This window comes from Gossypium hirsutum, chromosome A08 (assembly GCF_007990345.1).
Source record: "Gossypium hirsutum isolate 1008001.06 chromosome A08, Gossypium_hirsutum_v2.1, whole genome shotgun sequence".
NCBI lineage: Eukaryota > Viridiplantae > Streptophyta > Magnoliopsida > Malvales > Malvaceae > Gossypium > Gossypium hirsutum.
In genome coordinates, this window is record NC_053431.1 from 16,082,457 (window position 1) to 16,103,840 (window position 21,384).

General features: G+C 31.8%; 3 long non-coding RNA genes across 9 annotated transcripts; all 3 read left to right on the forward strand.

Moving 5' to 3' along the window:
* Positions 1-10,340: 10,340 nt before the first annotated feature.
* Positions 10,341-13,406, forward strand: LOC107953865 (uncharacterized). Of its 4 annotated transcripts, XR_005899598.1 has the most exons (3): positions 10,341-10,428; positions 10,906-10,993; positions 13,139-13,406. It is a non-coding gene; the product is annotated as an uncharacterized lncRNA (long non-coding RNA). The 4 variants fall into 4 exon arrangements; XR_001699366.2 differs by lacking the exon at positions 10,906-10,993 and having other exon boundaries at positions 10,342-10,428; XR_005899597.1 differs by having other exon boundaries at positions 10,350-11,911.
* Positions 13,407-15,092: 1,686 nt separating this feature from the next.
* On the forward strand, positions 15,093-18,158 carry LOC107952088 (uncharacterized). 4 transcript variants are annotated; one of them, XR_005899599.1, is made up of 3 exons: positions 15,095-15,180; positions 15,658-16,663; positions 17,891-18,158. It is a non-coding gene; the product is annotated as an uncharacterized lncRNA (long non-coding RNA). The 4 variants fall into 4 exon arrangements; XR_005899600.1 differs by having other exon boundaries at positions 15,115-16,398; positions 16,520-16,663; XR_001698771.2 differs by lacking the exon at positions 15,658-16,663 and having other exon boundaries at positions 15,093-15,180.
* A 1,448-nt stretch (positions 18,159-19,606) lies between these two features.
* Positions 19,607-20,732, forward strand: LOC121204507 (uncharacterized). Its single transcript, XR_005899453.1, has 2 exons — positions 19,607-19,954; positions 20,160-20,732. It is a non-coding gene; the product is annotated as an uncharacterized lncRNA (long non-coding RNA).
* The last annotated feature ends 652 nt before the right edge of the window (positions 20,733-21,384 follow it).

Here is a 21,384-nt window from a genome sequence, read left to right on the forward strand (position 1 = left end):
ATGGTAAGCTTCTTCTTCAAGCACAAAGTAAAAAAAAAAAAAAAAGAGTAAACTATACCGTTCGTCACTAAATTATAGGTCAATTTTCGTTTTGATTACTTAAACTTTATAACTTGTTTATTGAATTATTCAAAAATTTTAATTTAAGTCATTGAGTTGTTAATATTAAAAAAAAAGTTTCGCCAACGAGTTTCAAGTAACAATTCGATAATCAATACAATGGATCAATGCCCATTGACGTGTAGAAGAACATACCTTAGATCTAAGTTGACCTGATGGTCAATATCGAAGATCAGAGATCGGAGAAAAAACCTACTTGAATTTTGGTTCACAAATCCATGATATCTAAAGTTGTTTCATGAAGACAAATTGAACCGTAGAAGTGAGCTTTCGATTGGTACAAGCAGTGCGAATAGCTATATAACATCGATTTTAACAGCCCAATGATTTAAAAGAAAACTTTTGAATAACTTAATGACTAAATTGTAACTTTTTTAGTTGAGTGACTAATAATATAGTTCACCCTAAAAAAATACAGAGAGAGGAAGAAGATGAAAGAAAAAAGAAAAAAAATATTTAATTAAAATATTTTTGTCATGTATCGTAATTTTATTTGTTCAAAAGTTTTTTTAACGGTATTTAACAGTAGATCAAGGAGCAGCTCAGTTGCGGAGCCAGAATGTTTTTGGAGGGGGTTGGAATTAAATTATATATTTTTACAATAGTAAAAATATAATTTCACCATTTTAACAGTCTACGTCTTTATAATTTTTAAAGGATTAAATCAAAATTTTATCATATTGGGGGGCAAAGCACAATTTTACCATAACTAATTTAAAATTTTATAAATTATAAAATGATCTAAATAAAAAAAAAATCATTTTAAGGGGACCAAGGCCCTTGACAAATTTTTTAACTAATGTCGAATATCTTTTATTTCTCATATTAATAGTTCAAAAATCCCTTAAGTCGTTAATAACTTTTAAATTTAATGATAAAAGTATTATGTTGTAAACATTAAAACAATTTCATGCAGTTTTTTGTATATTACTTAGAAAATAAATCTTGTAAATTTTTTAAGTAATGATGTATTTTACAATATCATCCATTTGATAATTTAAATTTTCTAAAATATAATTAATCACTTAGGAGCTGTATACATTTTACCCCAATATTCAGAAAGTTAAATAATAAAAATATTATTAAGTAAATTTAAAAATAAATGACAAATGAAGCTGCAAATAAAGAGAAAAATAATATTGAAAAATTAAAATGTATATAGAAATAATTAGGAGGGCAAAGCCCTAACAACAACGCAACTAACACGAGTTCAATCCAAGTCACACTTAGAGTAATGAATACTCTGACCATCAAGTCAACATAGGATTTTATATAGAAATAAATTTTATTAAACATTGAGTTATTATTATAAGTTAAATAAATTTTATAAAATCTAGTTCAAATAATAACAATTTGTTTTTAGTAGATATAAAATAAAGATGATCATTTTTTGTTTTATTGAGTTTAATTATTTTTTTACGAATAGTAATACAAATTTAATTTTTTTATAATTGCAGAATATTTACTTTTTAATGCATTCAACATAATAAATTATAAAACTATTAAATAACAATATTATAATATATTTACAATAAGTTTTAGTTAAGATTAATTAAATATCTTTTCAACAATTGTTTTTAAATATTATAAAGAAATAATGTTTGGTAAAGCTAGTAGTGTTTTTAAACTTCACAAGTAAAGTTAGGGGCAATATAGTAAAATATTTTAAAAAATACACATGATAATTTTTTAAAGTTACTTGTGAAATAAAAAAAAAGTTACATTGCCTAATGTACCAAATACTAACCCTATTATAAATTTATAAATCTATATTTTTCATTTTTCTCAATTTTTTTATTATTTTAAAACTATGAAACTAATATTATTGTTAAACTTTTAATTTTAATTTTAATTGTATATCATAAACATTTTATTAATTTTTTATGTCAATATTTTAATAAAAATTATTATAAAATAAATATTTTTTAAAAATAACTTTTTTAGGATAAAATTAAAATTTAATCCTTACATAATTATTTTACTTATATATTTAAAAATTATTATATTTTATTTGAAATATTTTTATTTAGTTTTTATTTTAATTTCCATCTTTAATATATATATTTAAAAATATTATCTTAAATAAATTATTTATAACTTAAATTAAAATACTTCAATTGTTTAATCTTATTTAAAATTTATTTACATATAAATAAAATCTTTTTTATTTTTATTATATATGTATGATCACTAACCCGAAAACCAGATAAAGTCTCGGCGGCCTACTCGCAACCCAATTAGGCTCTACCAGATGGATGCGTGCAAACCTCATAATGAGAAGCAAGGGGAACTTGCGGTCTCAGCTCGCATGTGCCAAGAAGAGCTCATAGTCTCAGCTTGAATATACCTTAAGAGTTCGCATGTGGGGCCACGAAGTCTAGCAGACAGCACAAAACAGTATACGTGTTCAATATGCATAGAGTTTATTAAAAACGTCAATTCTATAAACAGTAAGCATGTAAATAAATATTTAATTATCACCTTCAATGAGATACAACGAAAAATTACTCAACAATTTTTAATTAAAAATAATTGTTAAAAATACTAAGAAGATTAAAATTTTAAACTATTTAAGTTTAGTTGTATGGAACATTAAACAGTTTCATCTTTAAAGTGAGTATTGTAGACTCAATTATAATCTAACAATTTGTTTTAAAAGAATATTATGTTTTTTAAACATTATTCTTAAGTTATATAGAAATATTTAAATTTTATACAATGTATTTGAATAAATAATTTTGATATTGATAAATAGTATATTTTGTTTTTTTAATATATATATTATAAGCAACCATCCAAATTCATATTATTGCGTCATATATATAATTAAAATTTGTAATAATCCGTATATATTTAAAAACTACCTAATATGACAACTAATATAAGATTTAATTTTTTTAAGTAATAATATCATTAGAATTATAAACATATTGTGTTTTTAAAATTTTAGGTAATAATGCTGATTGAGCTAAACTATTATTTGCTTTTATTAAAAACATGTTTCAAAAGCACTTCTGTAGATGTGATATATAAAATTCTATAAATATTACAATTTTAATATTTTTAGTTTTTTTATAATTTTTCTATTTTAAATTTTTTTAATTTTAAACTATTTTATATTTTTTTCTATTTTTTTGTAAATATAATTTTATATTTTTTTTCTATTTTAAAAGTTTTATTAGTTTTTTTAATTTTAAATAATTTTGTATATTTTTGCAAATTTTTTTATAATTTTTTAAGTATTTTTGAAGGTTTTTTAATATGAAGATGTCATTGTATGACATGTGGTAGCACATGATTGCTCGGGCAAAAAAATCTAAAGGACTGAACAGGAAAATCTAATAACACTAGGCACTGAATTGGACAAAAAAGCTTTAAGGACCTAAGTGGAAAAGACAATATACTTTAAGGATTAAAGTGTGTATTAAACCTTTTTTCAATAAATTCTAAACAAGTTATACAAACTATGACAAAGCCACAATGAGGTCCCCTCGGGACATGGCCCCCAAAAGTTTTAAGATTTATGCAATTTTTTCCTTTGTATATATATAATAACCCTCTTAAAAATATAAGTAAGCCCCTCCAATATTTTATAGAATTAAAAATAATATTAAAAAAATTATTCTTAATAAAAACAAAGAAAAAATCTTCTTAAAGGAGCTAAATTACTCATGATGACTTTTGAATGATATTTTTGTTAAATAATAATAAATTAATATTTATTTAATAGTTTACTTAACGTAATAATATTTTTAAGTAATATAATAATATAAATAAAAAGAAAAGAAAAGATGAAGAGATTTTTATCATCTTTCTTTTTCATATTTGTGCTTAGCAAGAAAAGAAGAAAAAAATTATTATTTTTCCTTCAAAATTTAAGTATAAGGTATGTTTTTCTTCAAACTTTTTATAGATTTTGAATATTTGGAACTTGTTTTACATATATGTACCACTAGTTTTTTTTATCAAGTATATTAAAAGTTGCTATTAAAGGATATTGTTGGAACTTGGAAACTTATAAAATTAAGTGAAATGTGTATGTTTTTGGATGAAAAATTATTAGGAGACAGGTTCTAACTTGTTAGAAGTGTAAAAATGAAACAAAAATAGTTAGATAATATTATAGTAAGTTTTGGCCAAAGTGAAAGGGAGTGTTGGAGACTATTAATCTAATAGCTGTTAGTCTGTTTGCTGGTAGTCTGATTAGTTGTTAGTTTGTTATTCAAGCTATTAGTCTGTTAACGATGGTTACTCAATAAATACTACTAGTGTGCTGTTGATAAAGGATATGAAAAATTATTCCCTTTTCAGTGTTCAATATAGTTTAGCTTACTATAGATCTTTACATGCTCATACATACCATAAATTATCTAATATTTTATGTGTATCGACTATACGGAAGAATATTTTGTATGTGTCTCAGTTTGCCACTGACAATAATGTGTTTTTTTAATTTCACTCGACCTTCTGTGTGGTCAAGAACATCAAGACACGAGAAATTTTGCTGAAAGTCCACATTCGTAATGGGCTTTATTATTTTCTCTGCCGGTTGCATCTACTCAGTCTATTGAAGCTACATCTCTTGCCAACATTGGTCTTACGGCTCGGTCTGACAACTGTGATAATTTTACTTTATGGCACATGCGCATTGGTCATCCCTCTGCTTCTATTGTTAAATCGGTTTTAGATAAGTGTAATATTGTTTCCAATAAATTTCATCTTGATAATGTTTGTACTGCATGTCAGAAAGGGAAGTCTCATAAATTGGCCTTCCCAAACTCTACTACTAAATACAATACTCCGTTTGGTTTGGTGGTCTCTAATCTTTGGGGGCCTGCGTTAGTTTTCTGTGGTCGTAATAGGTATTATGGATCATTTGTTGACATGTGCACTCGGTTTACTTGGATTTATCTGTAATATCCTGATTTTGGGCCTAGTCGGAATGATGGTTTCGAGACCACAAATACGAGATAAAAATAATTATTTTATAATTATTTTGAGGTCTATGATATGATTGCATGATTGTGTGAAAATTTCGTGAAGAAATTCTATGCATAAAGTGCTTAATTTGAAATTACGGACTAAATTGAATAAATTGCAAAACTTGTGTTCTAGAAGCATTTTGCATAAAATTGAATTAGATTATTAATTATAGGTCCTTAAAGAGTAATTTTACCAATTTCTAAAAACATTTTGGACAAAAATGGGCTTGGAAGGGTAAAAATTTAAAGAATAGTAAAAAGGGCATTTTGGTCATTTAGGGGTAAAATGAATTAAAAGACAAATTTTAAAACCCAAATGTGTCCATCTTCAACCCCATGGCCGAATATAGCAAGGAGAAACCATGGATAGGGTTTTTCAAACTTCCAAGCTCGATTGTAAGTCCGTTCTAGTCTCGTTTTTAATGTTTTTTACGTTTTTGGAGTCTCGATAACTTGATTTAGCTTATGCTAGCAATAATTTAACCTAGGGTTTATATTTGGAAAAATACCCGTAGGTGAAATTTTTGTATTTTGGTGTTTTATGATAGAATATGAGGTTTTAAATTATGTTAGACAACTTGTGCTACTCAGTTTTAAGTAAAAACGAGCAAAATGGCTTAATCGGTAAAAATACCTAATAGTCATAAGTACATGTTAGAGTGAGAATTTGATGTTGTCATAGAAGAGAAAAATTATCAGCATGTCATAAAACATAATAAAATAGGCTGAAGTTTAATTTACGAGCTTTGGGGCAAAAGTGTAAATATGCAAAAGTTTAGGGGCAAAACTGTAATTTTTCCAAAATATGATTTTCAGTCAATTTGAATAATGTGAGTCCTAATTAGGCTATATTTTAAATGATAAAGCAAGGAAAACTGAAATTTGGGCTAAAATGGGAAAAATACCAAGTTGTGGACGAAATGGTAAAAGTAGCCATTTTCGCATACGAGGTAAGTTCATATGTAAATGTTGGTAACATAGTTATTATTTTAAATGTTTTAATGTTATTTAAATGATATGATAATTATTATGAAATATTATACTTGTGATAGTTGTTTGATAATATGTCAAATTATGTGATATACTTGGAAAATGTGAAATACTACCGAGTATCGGTATCGGCATTCCGTAGAAGATGGTTGAGACACATGATTTGGAAAAAGGTCCCGTTGAACCTTAGGAATGGATTAGGATACAAGTGACATGTCACTAGGATATTTGGGCATCCGAACTCGTTGAGTTGAGTCCGAGTTCACTTATGGATGCGAATGTCCGAACTCGTTGAGTTGAGTCCGAGTTCGAGAGATGTAACTAGGCATCCGAACTCGTTGAGTTGAGTCCGAGTTCACTTATGGGCGGGATACATGGTAGCTTGGCTACATATGTGACACTTATGTGCAAACTTTCCATGTATCCGAACTATATTCCGATGTGTTCAACGGGTAAAATTCTACTCAAATGGAGGAATACTCGAGATGAAAGGGACATATTGGTAAGTGTTGTAAAATGGATACTTTGAACAGGTATGTACTTAACCCTCGGGTTGAAAACTCGATATAACAACAATATGGTAAGATGATAAATGAAAATATGATATGAATGTCTTGGTGATGATTATGTAAATGATGTTTTATGTTTGCTTATATGGTTATGTTACTTGCTATTTGCATGTGAACTTACTAATCATTTATGCTTACTCCCTCCTTTTCATTCCTTGTAGTTTTGACAAGCCAGCTCGAAAATCGGGAACGGTCGGAGGCTCGCTCACACTATCCGTGTATCATCTTGGCATAATGGCTTGTATATTTTGAGCATGGCATGTATAGCATTATAATCATTTTGTGTATATGGTCTTATGATATGGTTATTGAGTGGTATGGAAATGCTTGATAATGATTAGCCATTGGAATGGCTAATCATGATCATATTTGGTGTTATGTATGCTAAATTGCTAGCTAATCCATGGAAACCATGAAATAGGTAAAATTTACCATAAAATAGATTCAGACAGCAGCAGTGATGTGAGTTTGAAAAATCATTAAAAATAGTAGAGATATAATTAGATGATGAATAAAATATGGAATTGAATAATTATGAGTCTATTTTCATATGGATGGAACAAAACAGGTATATGAGTTATATTTTATGAGATGTTTAAATTTTTGTGAAATAGGGCCAGAGCGATTTCTGGATCCCCTGTTCTGACTTTAAAAATTCATCATAAATTTTAAAAAAATAATTAGAAGTCATTATTTATATTTACAAATTCCTTATTGAGTCTAGTTTTATTAGAAACAAACAGCATAGTCATTGAAACTCTGTATAGAGAGATATATGATTTGTAATACACAGAGGTCAGAGCAGTCGAACCCTGAAACAAGGGAGACTTTAACTAATAAAATGTACTAATTGGCTCGACCAAAAATTCTAGAAAAAAATTAGTAAATAGATATATGAGTCTAGTTTCAGGAAAAATTTACAGAATTGAATTTTGAGTTTCGGAACTTGAGATATGAATTTTTAAGCAACTGTGACGCAGATTGCTAGCTTGACTAGAAATTTTAAAAATTAATTGTTTGAGCTGTTTAAGTAATGAATTAAGTCTGTTAACACCTCGTTTTCGACTCCGGTGACGGTCTCGGGTACGGGGCGTTACATTATCTTATTCGTCAAAAGTCACAGGCAGTGGATTGTTTTATTCAATTCCAACAGTTAGTCAAAACACAATTTGGGAAACGTATCAAACAGTTTCAGAGTGACTGGGGTGGCGAGTATCGAGCCTTCACATCTATTTTGGCAGCTCAAGGGATAATCCATATACTGTCTTGTCCACACACGTCTGAACAAAATAGAGTGGCTAAGCGCAAACACCGGCACATTGTCGACATGGTTATTACCCTTTTGGCCCAAGGCGAATCTGCCTATGGACTATTGGGGCTATGCATTTTGTTGTGCTGTCCACCTCATCAATCGTCTTCCTACCACGGTGTTGAAAGGGGAGTCTCCGTTCAAAGTTCTCCATAAATATGATCCCACATATGATCATCTGCGAGTATTCGGGTGTTGTTGTTTTCCATATTTGCATCTTTTCCTAAGTCACAAGTTGGATTTTCGCTCTCAACCTTGTACGTTTTTGGGATATAGTTCACAACATAAAGGATATCAATGTCTCACACCGGATAGTCAGATCATCATTTCTTGTCACGTTGTGTTTGATGAACAACGATTTCTATCTCTTTCGTCTACCTCGAGAAGTTCTACTTCTTCGTTTGATCACTCCCTCTCACTGACATATGTTCCTCTTATTAAGCCCGTCTCTTGTCCATCTGTGGCATCCTTATCAACTTCACCCCAGAGTCATCACCACCTCCTATTGTGTGTCATTCACCCCTATCTCCGACACTCTTCAGGCTGAACTAGGTTCTGATCATGAGCCATATCCTCTATCCAACAATGATGGTATTTTCAATCTAAACACGACTGCTTCCAATACTCTATCATCGCTTGTCGTCTCATCCTATTTTGTGCCTCCTTTGCCGCTGTCAAATACTCATCCAATGGTTATTCGGTTTAAGGTTGGGCATTTTTAGGCCCAAGGCTCTGTCAATTGAAGCTGTCGAGCCTTTTACGATGGAAGAAGCATTTTTTACCATCGAATGACATGCTGCTACCCAAGCTGAGTATGATGCTCTCATTCGTAATTCTACATGGGACCTTGTTTTATTACCAAATAATCGCAAGGTAATCGAATGCAAATGGCTGTTCAAATTAAAGAAAAATATTGATGGCACTGTCGTCCGACGTAAGGCTCGGTTAGTAGCTAAAAGATGTTCTCAAGTACCTGGGTGTGATTTCAAGGAAATGTTTAGTCCAGTGGTCAAACCTACTACTATTTGTTTCATACTGCCCATTGCTGTTTCCAAGGGTTGGCAGCTTCGACAGGTATATGTAAATAATGTGTTTTTAAATGGAGATCTTGATGATGAAGTTTTCATGCAGCAACCTTCGGGGTATGTCCAATATAGTTCCAATGGCGAACCTTTGGTCTGTCATCTGTAGAAAGCTTTATATGGTCTACGTCAAGCTCTGCGTGCCTAGTTTGATAAATTGAAATGCTTTCTCCTCTTTGTTGGTTTTATTCACTCAAAGTCTAATACATATTTGTTTGTTAGAATTAAGCCTGACTCCACTCTTTATGTTCTTATGGATGTGAATGACATTATTATTACTAGATGCATGTTTAACTGTATAAGTAGTTTTGTCCAGCAGTTGAATAGGGATTTTTCACTTAAAGATATGGGTGATCTCTACTATTTTCTAGGGATTGAGGTTACTCGTTCGTCCACAGGGTGTCTTCATCTTTGCCTGTGGAAGTACATCCGCCATCTACTAAACGGGAGTTCTATGACTCATGCAAAGAGTGTTCATACTCCAATGATTAGCTCGTCCACTATGTCTAAAGATGACGGGGATCATCTGCTTGATCCCATTGAGTACAGAAGTCTTGCAGGCATCTTACAGTATGTAGTGTTGACTCGGCCTGGTATTGCCTACGTAGTAAATCGCATATGTCAATTCATGCAAAAACCTAATATTGTTCATATGGCTGCTTTAAAGTGAATCTTGAGGTATTTATGTGGTACTCTTGACTATGGAATTGTTTTTCGTCCCTCTTCATGATTGTCTCTAGTCGGTTATGCTGATGCTAACTCGGGGCTGGATTTTGATGATTTTCGATTTACAATGGCTACTGTGTGTATTTTGGTCACAAACCAGTTTCTTGGTGCTCCAAAGGCTGAGTATCGGAGTATTGCTGTAGCCACTAATGAGCTTACTTGGCTGATTTTGTAACAGCCCAAAATTGGGTCTAGTCGGAACAGTGGTTTCGGGACCACAAACCCGACGAGAAAAAATTTAATTTTATTATATTTTTATAGTCTATAAATTTATGAAAATATTTTGTAAAAATTTCATTCGAAAATTTTGACGTTTGGGCACTCAATATAGTCAAAAGGACTAAATTGTAAAAAGTGCAAAAGTTGAGTTCTTTATATATGAGGTGCCTAATTGTTATGAGTTTTAAACTGAAAGTCCTTATGTGATAATTATTCCTTTAATAAGTTAGTGAATGGATTTTTTTTGGTATTTTTGAAATTTGGTTGAAACAAAAAGGGTAATTTTGTAAATTAATTAAAATAACATAATAAGACAAAAATGATAAAAGCTATCATTTTTTTTTGATTCTTTCTTCTTCAACCGTGGGAAAGAACCGAAAATGGCAGCCATGGATGAGCTCCATTCGGCCAAGCTTCCATGGCTTATATAGGTACGGTTTTTGTCCCGTTTTTAAAGATTTTCGTATTTTTAAGATCCTCGAAGCTTAAATTTTCTATTTCTACCAATTGATTGAAGAGAAATTAGAGTTTAAAAATTTACCCATTCATGATATGGTTGTGTTTTGATGATTTATAGTGGATAATGAATGTTTGATGGGTTAAATATGATTTTTATTCAATAAATTTCGGTAAAAATGTCAAAAAGGGGTTAAATTGTAAAAGTTATAAATTGGTCATAAGTGTGTGAATTAGTGAAAATTTGGAGTTGCCATAGAAGAGAAAAATGTTCAGCATGTCTTAAACCTTATAGAAATTGAATAAAAAATTATTTTACGAGCCTAGGGGTAAAAGTGTAAATTTTGAAAAGTTAGGGGGCATAATTGTAAATTTTCCAAATTTTGATATATGAATTGAATTGGTTAGTGTGTTGATAAAATGTGTTAAATAAGTGTTATTTGACATGTTAGATCAAGAAAACATGAAATTTTGGATTAAGATCAGAGAAGAACAAAGTTGTGTGCTAAGTTAGGAAAGTTAGCCGTTTCGGCATTTGAGGTAAGTTGGTATGATAATAATACTGCAATAATGTTATTGCCTTAATATTAAACGAGATGTAAGTTCATATGTAAGTAATACATCAATTTTACTTGTATTATGATATTTTATAATAATATTGTAAATATGTTTGTTGATAATTACTTGATTGGTGAAATTGTTGGAAAAGAGAGAGAAATCTCGGTTGAACCTTCGGAAAGATTGAATGATACAGATGGTACGTAGCTAGGTCACATGTATGGTGCTGAGTGCACATCATGTATACAAGAAAGCTACGAGACATTATAATGTAGCTAGGTCGCATGGGTGATACTATGTGTACACCATGTAGACAAGAGAGCTACGAGATATATGTAGCTAGGTCGTATGCGTGGTTCCAGGTGAAGGACACCATGTAGACAAGAGAGCTGCGAGATAAACTGGCTAGGTCACATGGGTGGTACTAAGTGTTCACCATGTGTACAAGAGAGCCGAACTATATGATGGGTGGAGCTATGTGCTGAAACCACCAAGTATCGAGTATTGATCCGAAGTGTTCAACAGGAGACTTACTATGTACTGCTTTGTGAGTTTTGTGAGGAATAAGTGCAGGAACTTGGTTATGTGAATGATGTGTTCATTAAGTGACTGGGATGTGGCAAGGTTATAAACAAGTAAGTTCATACGTATTAAGTATTATTATATTGAGCATTTAATGCGTTGGAATCATATAAATGGAATATTTATGAGTATTTTAATGATTAATGATTTATCGACCAAACGAACGGCACTTAGTGTGCGAAGTATTGAGGATGGCACTTAGTGTGCAAGACATCCGAAATGACACAGTGTATGAAGTATTGATGATGACACTTAGTGTGCGAAACATCCGGTATAGCACTTAGCGTGCAAGACATCGATTGTGCAGCGACATTTCGTGTAAGTATGATTTTGTTATGGATTGGTACAGGTATGTACATGTATGTATGAGCTTGTTAATAAGCATTATTATAATTGAGATTTAATGCTGTATAATTGAATTGTTGATGATTATGATTGTACGGAAGTATTTTATGAAAATTTGGCATTGGAAATTCCTGTTGAACCTTAGGAATAAATTAGGATACAAAGGGCATGTCATTAAAGTTACATTGATTTGGCTTCGAGCCATGATATTGGAACTTAGTGTGCGAGATTCCCGAGTATCCAATTTCTATTCCAAATAGTTCAACGGGTATATCGAAAATATGAATGAGTAATTTAGCCTTGACAGATTTGAGTTACTACAGTAGTGTAACTTTGAAAATACACTAAAAATAGTGGAAATTGAGTTAGAGGCAGAATAAAATATGGGATTAAAGCTTAACGAGTCTATATTCACATGAAAGAAACAGAAGAAGAAAAAGAATTCCATATTGTGTGATATTTGAATTCTTGTGAAACAGAGTCTGAATGAATTCGAGATCCCCTATTCTGAATTTAGAAATTCACCAAAAATTATACAAAAATTATTAAGAGTCATACCTTACATTCATGGATTCCTTATTGAGTCTATTTTTAGGGGAAATAAACGGCATGGTTGTTGGAATTCTGTACAGGAATAAATTCGGTTCGTAGTGCACATGGGTCATAGTGGTCATACCCTGAAACAGGGGAGACTTTAACTAATAAACTATACTAATTGGCCCAACCAAAAATTCTAGAAAAAAATTAGTAAGTATAAATATGAGTCTAGTTTCAAGAGAAATAGACGAAAACATTATTCGAGTCTTGTACTATGAGATAATTGAACTTTAGTACAGAAGGGTCGGAACTGTCAGACAATGAATCAAGGGTAACTTTGAGGAATAAACTGTACTATTTGGCTTAACCAAAAATTCTGGAAATTTTATGGAAGAAAGGAAAATAAGTCTAGTTTCATGAAAAATTAACGGAACTTAATTCGGAGTTTCGTAGCTCCAGATATAAATAATTTAGTGACTATGATTCAGGAAAACAGCCTTAGCTGATCTTGTGTAAAAAGATGAAATCATGTGATTAATGATTCTATTTTCTTGAGCATATTTATTGAGGAATGGGATAATATTTTTAATTAAGTTGCTTATTATTATTAATATTCCAACTTACTAAGCTTTTAAGCTTACACAATTTTCCCATTTCTCTTAGTGTTGTCAGGTTGGCTCGGGGTTGGAGATCGTCGGAAGTATCATCACACTATTAGTTTATCAAATTAGAATAATGGTAATTCTTATTTATTGTCAAATAAGTGGCATGTATAGATAATAAGTTATTGATATTAGGTAATATTATGATTTAGCCAAATGTATAGGCTCATTTTGCTTCATTGTATATAGCCATAAGATTTGGCTCATAATGGTTAAAGTTATGTAAACCTATTTTATGTATGCATAGATAAATATCTTGGTGTGGCTAAGTTAAGAACACAAAAAGGGCTTGGAAAATAGCATATGATACACATGGGCTTGAGACACGACCGTGTGTCTCAGCAGTGTGAAGAACACGGCCACCACACGGGTGTGTGGTCTAGCCGTGTAAGCAAGTCATTAGCTAGCTAATTTTTACACGGGATCTAGACATGGGCGTGTGACCCTGCTTTGGTAAAAAAAAATTACTACGTGTCTGAAAGATTTCGGTTTGTTTCCAAACCAATTTCAATGATTGTTTTGGGCCTCGTAGGCCCTTATAAGGGACAAATTATATATGTTTGAAAAGTTTAAAATTTGATGAAATTTTATGTCTTAGTTTTAAATGATTACAAGTACTTAAGTCCAGTAATACCTCGTACCCTGTTCCGGCATCAGATACGAGTAAGGGGTGTTACATTTAGTGGTATCAAAGCCAGGTTTAGTTTAGTCGATTCTCGGACTAACATAGCAAGTGTGAGAGTCTAGTTATACATGCCACAAATATGTGATAGTGTTATGTCTCCTGACGCTAATGAGGACCATTTTGTTTAAAATGAAGTATTCTCCAACCGAGCTGCACCTGATCATTTGATAGCGATATTAAAGTATTTGAATAAAGTGTAGCTATGATGTGTTAAACTCGAAAAGGTATTAATAAGAGTTAGTGATATATGTATATGTGATAATATGTGAGATGGAAGTTTATATAGTGATATATTAATTCATATTTGTTTAGCCTTCATATGTTGTTGCATGCTTGACTAAATTGATTAGTAAATGTGATTACTAAAGTTATTCAAAATTCATAGAATGTATGAGTGAGTGCACTTGTTTGAAATGAGATAATTGGGAATTTTGTGTAAGACAGATATGAATAATAAATTGTTTGAAGTGGATAGTATAATTATAATGACATATGTGGATAATGAAAAATGTGTCATATAGATATATGTGAGAATCGAGTTAAAGGCTGTACGACCTCACCCCCTTACTGATGAGGTGGTTATAACGAAAATTCACGAGAATCATGTTGATTAAGTTCCTAAGTGTGGAATCAAAGAGTTTAGTGATAAATTAATTATAGATATGACCAGAGGCTGAGAATGGTTGACAAGTGAATGACAGAGTTAGAGAAATATCAGAGTTGACTGAGTTATCTTGGGATTCAAATTGATGACCGAGTGTTTCTGGAAGTATCGCCTTGAAAACAATTAGTTAGTGATGCTGGAAATTATGAGAAAGATACTAAACCTCACTCCGGTAAGATTTTCGAGGACGAAAATCTCCAAAGGGGGAGAGAGTTGTAACAGCCCAAAATTAGGTCTAGTCGGAAGAGTGGTTTCGGGACCACAAACCCGACGAGAAAAAAATTTATTTTTATTATATTTTTATAGTCTATAAATTTATGAAAATATTTTGTAAAAATTTCATTCGAAAATTTTGACGTTTGGGCACTCAATTTAGTCAAAAGGACTAAATTGTAAAAAGTGCAAAAGTTGAGTTCTTTATAATGAGGTGCCTAATTGTTATGAGTTTTAAATTGAAAGTCCTTATGTGATAATTATTCCTTTAATAAGTTAGTGAATGGATATTTTTTGGTATTTTTGAAATTTGGTTGAAATAAAAAGGGTAATTTTGTAAATTAATTAAAATAACCTAATAAGACAAAAATGATAAAAGCTATCATTTTTTTTCCATTCTTTCTTCTTCAACCGTGGGAAAGAACCGAAAATGGAAGCCATGGATGAGCTCCATTCGGCCAAGCTTCTATGGCTTATATAGGTACGGTTTTTGTCCCGTTTTTAAAGATTTTCGTATTTTTAAGATCCTCGAAGCTTAAATTTTCTATTTCTACCAATTGATTGAAGAGAAATTAGAGTTTAAAAATTTACCCATTCATGATATGGTTGTGTTTTGATGATTTATAGTGGATAATGAATGTTTGATGTGTTAAATATGAGTTTTATTCAATGAATTTCGGTAAAAATGTCAAAAAGGGGTTAAATTGTAAAAGTTATAAATTGGTCATAAGTGTGTGAATTAGTGAAAATTTGGAGTTGCCATAGAAGAGAAAAATGTTCAGCATGTCTTAAACCTTATAGAAATTGAATAAAAAATTATTTTACGAGCCTAGGGGTAAAAGTGTAATTTTTGAAAAGTTAGGGGGCATAATTGTAAATTTTCCAAATTTTGATATATGAATTGAATTGGTTAGTGTGTTGATAAAATGTGTTAAATAAGTGTTATTTGACATGTTAGATCAAGAAAACTTGAAATTTTGGATTAAGATCAGAGAAGAACAAAGTTGTGTGCTAAGTTAGGAAAGTTAGCCGTTTCGGCATCTGAGGTAAGTTGGTATGATAATAATACTGCAATAATGTTATTGCCTTGATATTAAACGAGATGTAAGTTCATATGTAAGTAATACATCAATTTTACTTGTATTATGATATTTTATAATAATATTGTAAATATGTTTGTTGATAATTACTTGATTGGTGAAATTGTTGGAAAAGAGAGAGAAATCCCGGTTGAACCTTCGGAAAGATTGAATGATACAGATGGTACGTAGCTAGGTCACATGTATGGTGCTAAGTGCACATCATGTGTACAAGAAAGCTACGAGACATTATAATGTAGCTAGGTCGCATGGGTGATACTATGTGTACACCATGTAGACAAGAGAGCTACGAGATATATGTAGCTAGGTCGCATGCGTGGTTCCAGGTGAAGGACACCATGTAGACAAGAGAGCTACGAGATAAACTGGCTAGGTCACATGGGTGGTACTAAGTGTTCACCATGTGTACAAGAGAGCCGAACTATATGATGGGTGGAGCTATGTGCTGAAACCACCAAGTATCGAGTATTGATCCGAAGTGTTCAACAGAAGACTTACTATGTACTGCTTTGTGAGTTTTGTGAGGAATAAGTGCAGGAACTTGGTTATGTGAATGATGTGTTCATTAAGTGACTGGGATGTGGCAAGGTTATAAACAAGTAAGTTCGTATGTATTAAGTATTATTATATTGAGCATTTAATGCGTTGGAATCATATAAATGGAATATTTATGAGTATTTTAATGATTAATGATTTATCGACAAAATGAACGGCACTTAGTGTGTGAAGTATTGAGGATGGCACTTAGTGTGCAAGACATCCGAAATGACACAGTGTATCAAGTATTGATGATGACACCTAGTGTGCGAAACATCCGGTATAGCACTTAGCGTGCAAGACATCGATTGTGCAGCGACATTTCGTGTAAGTATGATTTTGTTATGGATTGGTACATGTATGTACATGTATGTATGAGCTTGTTAATAAGCATTATTATAATTGAGATTTAATGCTGTATAATTGAATTGTTGATGATTATGATTGTACGGAAGTATTTTATGAAAATTTGGCATTGGAAATTCCTGTTGAACCTTAGGAATAAATTAGGATACAAAGGGCATGTCATTAAAGTTACATTGATTTGGCTTCAGGCCATGATATTGGCACTTAGTGTGCGAGATTCCCGAGTATCCAATTTCTATTCCAAATAGTTCAACGGGTATATCGAAAATATGAATGAGTAATTTAGCCTTGACAGATTTGAGTTACTGCAGTAGTGTAACTTTGAAAATACACTAAAAATAGTGGAAATTGAGTTAGAGGCAGAATAAAATATGGGATTAAAGCTTAACGAGTCTATATTCACATGAAAGAAACAGAAGAAGAAAAAGAATTCCATATTGTGTGATATTTGAATTCTTGTGAAATAGGGTGTGAATGAATTCGAGATCCCCTATTCTGACTTTAGAAATTCACCAAAAATTGTACAAAAATTATTAAGAGTCATACCTTACATTCATGGATTCCTTATTGAGTCTATTTTTAGGGGAAATAAACGGCATGGTTGTTGGAATTCTGTACAGGAATAAATTCGGTTCGTAGTGCACAGGGGTCAGAGTGGTCATAGCCTGAAACAGGGGAGACTTTAACTAATAAACTGTACTAATTGGCCCAACCAAAAATTCTAGAAAAAAATTAGTAAGTAGAAATATGAGTCTATTTTCAAGAGAAATAGACGAAAACATTATTCGAGTCTTGTACTATGAGATAATTGAACTTTAGTACAGAAGGGTCGGAACTGTCAGACAATGAATCAAGGGTAACTTTGAGGAATAAACTGTACTATTTGGCTTAACCAAAAATTCTGGAAATTTTATGGAAGAAAGGAAAATAAGTCTAGTTTCATGGAAAATTAACGGAAATTAATTCGGAGTTTCGTAGCTCCAGATATAAATAATTTAGTGATTATGATTCAGGAAAACAGCCTTAGCTGATCTTGTGTAAAAAGATGAAATCATGTGATTAATGATTCTATTTTCTTGAGCATATTTATTGAGGAATGGGATAATATTGTTAATTAAATTGCTTATTATTATTAATATTCCAACTTACTAAGCTTTTAAGCTTACACCATTTTCCCATTTCTCTTAGTGTTGTCAGGTTGGCTCGGGGTTGGAGATCGTCGGAAGTATCATCACACTATTAGTTTATCAAATTAGAATAATGGTAATTCTTATTTATTGTCAAATAAGTGGCATGTATAGATAATAAGTTATTGATATTAGGTAATATTATGATTTAGCCAAATGTATAGGCTCATTTTGCTTCATTGTATATAGCCATAAGATTTGGCTCATAATGGTTAAAGTTATGTAAACCTATTTTATGTATGCATAGATAAATATCTTGGTGTGGCTAAGTTAAGAACACAAAAAGGGCTTGGAAAATAGCATACGATACACATGGGCTTGAGACACGGCCGTGTGTCTCAGCAGTGTGAAGAACACGGCCACCACACGGGTGTGTGGTCTTGCCGTGTAAGCAAGTCAGTAGCTAGCTAATTTTTACACGGGATCTAGACACGGGCGTGTGACCCTGCTTTGGTAAAAAAAAATTACTAAGTGTCTGAAAGATTTCGGTTTGTTTCCAAACCAATTTCAATGATTGTTTTGGGCCTCGTAGGCCCTTATAAGGGACAAATTATATATGTTTGAAAAGTTTAAAATTTGATGAAATTTCATGTTTTAGTTTTAAATGATTACAAGTACTTAAGTCCAGTAATACCTCGTACCCTATTCTGGCGTCAGATACGGGTAAGGGGTGTTACAGATTTCGTTGCTTAATGAGTTACAGCTTCAGCTTGTCGATCCACCTACTATTTGATGTGACAATTCTAGTGCAGTTGCCGTAGCTGCTAATCCAGTTTTACATTCCAAGTTCAAACATATAGAGCTTGATCTATTTTTTGTCCGCGAGAAGGTAGCTGATGGATTTATTGTTTTTGGTGAGGTACCTGCCTGTGATCAAGTTGTTGACATTCTGACCAAACCACTCACTGTTTCGTTCTTTGCTCGGTTTCAAAGTCTTCTTCGGGTGTTGCTTGTCGGAAAGATGGGTGAACGTTAGAGATTGTTAGTCTAATAGCTGTTAGTATGTTAGTGTGTTTGCGGGTAGTTTGATTAGCTGTTAGTTTGTTATTCAAGCTGTTAGTCTGTTAACAACAGTTACTCTATAAATACTACTAGTGAACTGTTGATAAAGGATATGAAAGATTATTCGCTTTTCAGTGTTCAATATAGTTTAGCTTACTATAGATCTTTACAAGGAGGAAAAAAATGTTGGTCATTTTGTTTAAAATTATGTAAAATGATAGCTGGTAAAACAGTGAGCATTCTTGTGAAAAAGGAATAAAAAATAGTTAACCGAGTCAAATGATGGTTATTTTATCTTAATTGTTGGAATACTGTTTCTTTGAATATATTTTTTATATGTTTAAATAAAATATTACATAACACTTCTAATTTTAAGTTTACCCCTCAAAATTAATATCCTGGCTCCGCTATTATATATAAAGGTGGTGTTTTTTATTCAAAATTTCAATAATTTATTTTATAAACAATTTTTATATTTTTAAAATTTTAAAAATTTAAAACTTCAAGAAAATATGTGAAAAAATCATAAAAAAATGTTTTTATTTGGTAAGGTTTTCAAAATGTAACGAAAGATCTTAAAGCATCAATGGAAGTCAATATTTCATTATATTTTTAAAGGTCACTAACAATTACCTATAAGCATCACGAAAATTTCACTTTTTTGTGACGTTTTATCTATTTTTTTTAAAAATGCCGCAAAAAATAATATCTTTCATGTTGTTTTTACGAACGTCACAAAAAAAATCACAAAGATTAAATATCTTGTAGTGTCCTCAAGTGAGGAGAAGTAAAGTGAAAAGTCATCCATAAATATCTCTCAAGCATCTCACGGTGCCACATGCCCGTTGTCCCAGTGGAAAGGTGAATTATATAGTGGTCTGGTTTGAGACCATTTGTAGGAGTGGTATGGCGGTGGATGGCCCAAGAGGTTACCTCACAACTTCTGGAATACTCGCCTTTAATGTAAAGCTGAGACCGCTATGCATGGGGAGTCGGGTAATGATGAATTGCAAAAGAGACACGTGTCGGAGTGTCATTGGTTGCCAAGCTTTAGGGTGCACAGGTGATAAACCGTTCAATTTTGGAAAACTCTATATATTGTCATCTCCTTCAACTCTTAGACCATTTTTGTTGTTGTTGGGTTTTTGAAGTCTTCCTCTGGTCTTCTATTCTTCGTTACTGTTCTTCAAGTATTCTTGTTTCATGGGTTTGGCTATGTTGTTCATTGTTTTTCTTTGCTTTCTGGTGTTTCTCACTTGGGATTCTAGGGAAACACCCCTTTTTTCTACATAATCTACCCTTACTTTGAACCACATCAACGTCGAAGGTCGGAAGAAGAGGTAAATTTGTCGCTGGACTGTTGGAGAAGGCGGTCGGAGATCAAGGAGTTGAGAGAGGGAACAACAAGCCTATGGTTAGTGCCTCATATGAGTGCGCTACAATTGATATGGAGATGGGGAGGCTGCTAAGGTGCCGAGGGCTCCTCACTTAGCATTACAAAGACAGAGCTTAACATTCCGAAAGGGACTCACCCAGGCCTCGATATGGTGGAAGTAGGCTGGGGTTCTACCTCCCATTGTATGCGTTGGAAGCCGGGTTCCATCTTCCTCTTGATGCCTTCATGTGCGAGTTGCTTAACGCCTATGGTGTAGCACCTGGGCAACTATCCTAGTGAGTGATCATAGGATATTTATCTTATGTTGCAAACAGAACATGTGGCCTGAGGTGGGAGTATTCCAATATATGTTTTTATTTGGAGTGGATTGATCCGGATTCCGGAGTAACTGGGTCTTCTGCAAATTAACCGATTTACTCAAGTTTAATATTTGGTTGTTGATTAAGCTTAATCTTATTAATTTTTTATTAATTAATTTATTTTGGTTTGATTTGCTTAACTATTAATAATTTTAAATTTTAAATTTTAAATTTATTCATTTCGACTATTATCTGAACCAACACCTCTAAAATACTAGCCCTGAATTAGCTATGTATTCAGACCAAAAGAAAAACCCCGAAGCTATGCACCCCTAATGGCATGAACAGGAGAATGGTGGTGGCCGAAGCACATTTCGTGGGCAGGGACGAAACAGAAATTGTACATTAAATATAAAAAAATTAAATTATAGATGTTTGTGGGGGCTGTAAATCCATTTTTTTATCGTGTATGTTTTGGTGAGGTTTGTCTATTTATGGAGAGAGTCAGTCCTCAGGTTGTAAGTTAGCCTATTATAAGAGAGTTATACTCTAATGTTTAAAAAGTTGATATTTTTAAAGTTTTTTATAATTTTTATAAATTAATTTTTTATTTGGAATATAATTGAAAATACAAAATAATAATTATGCTTTTTTTTAAAGAGTACTAAATTTTAATCTTTTATAGATGTAAAAATTAAATTAATTCATTTAATGATAAAATTAATTTCAACAAATCATTGGCTTTTAAATCTTTAATTATTATCGCCTCTATTTCTCTTCTTCACATTCGAAGAGTTT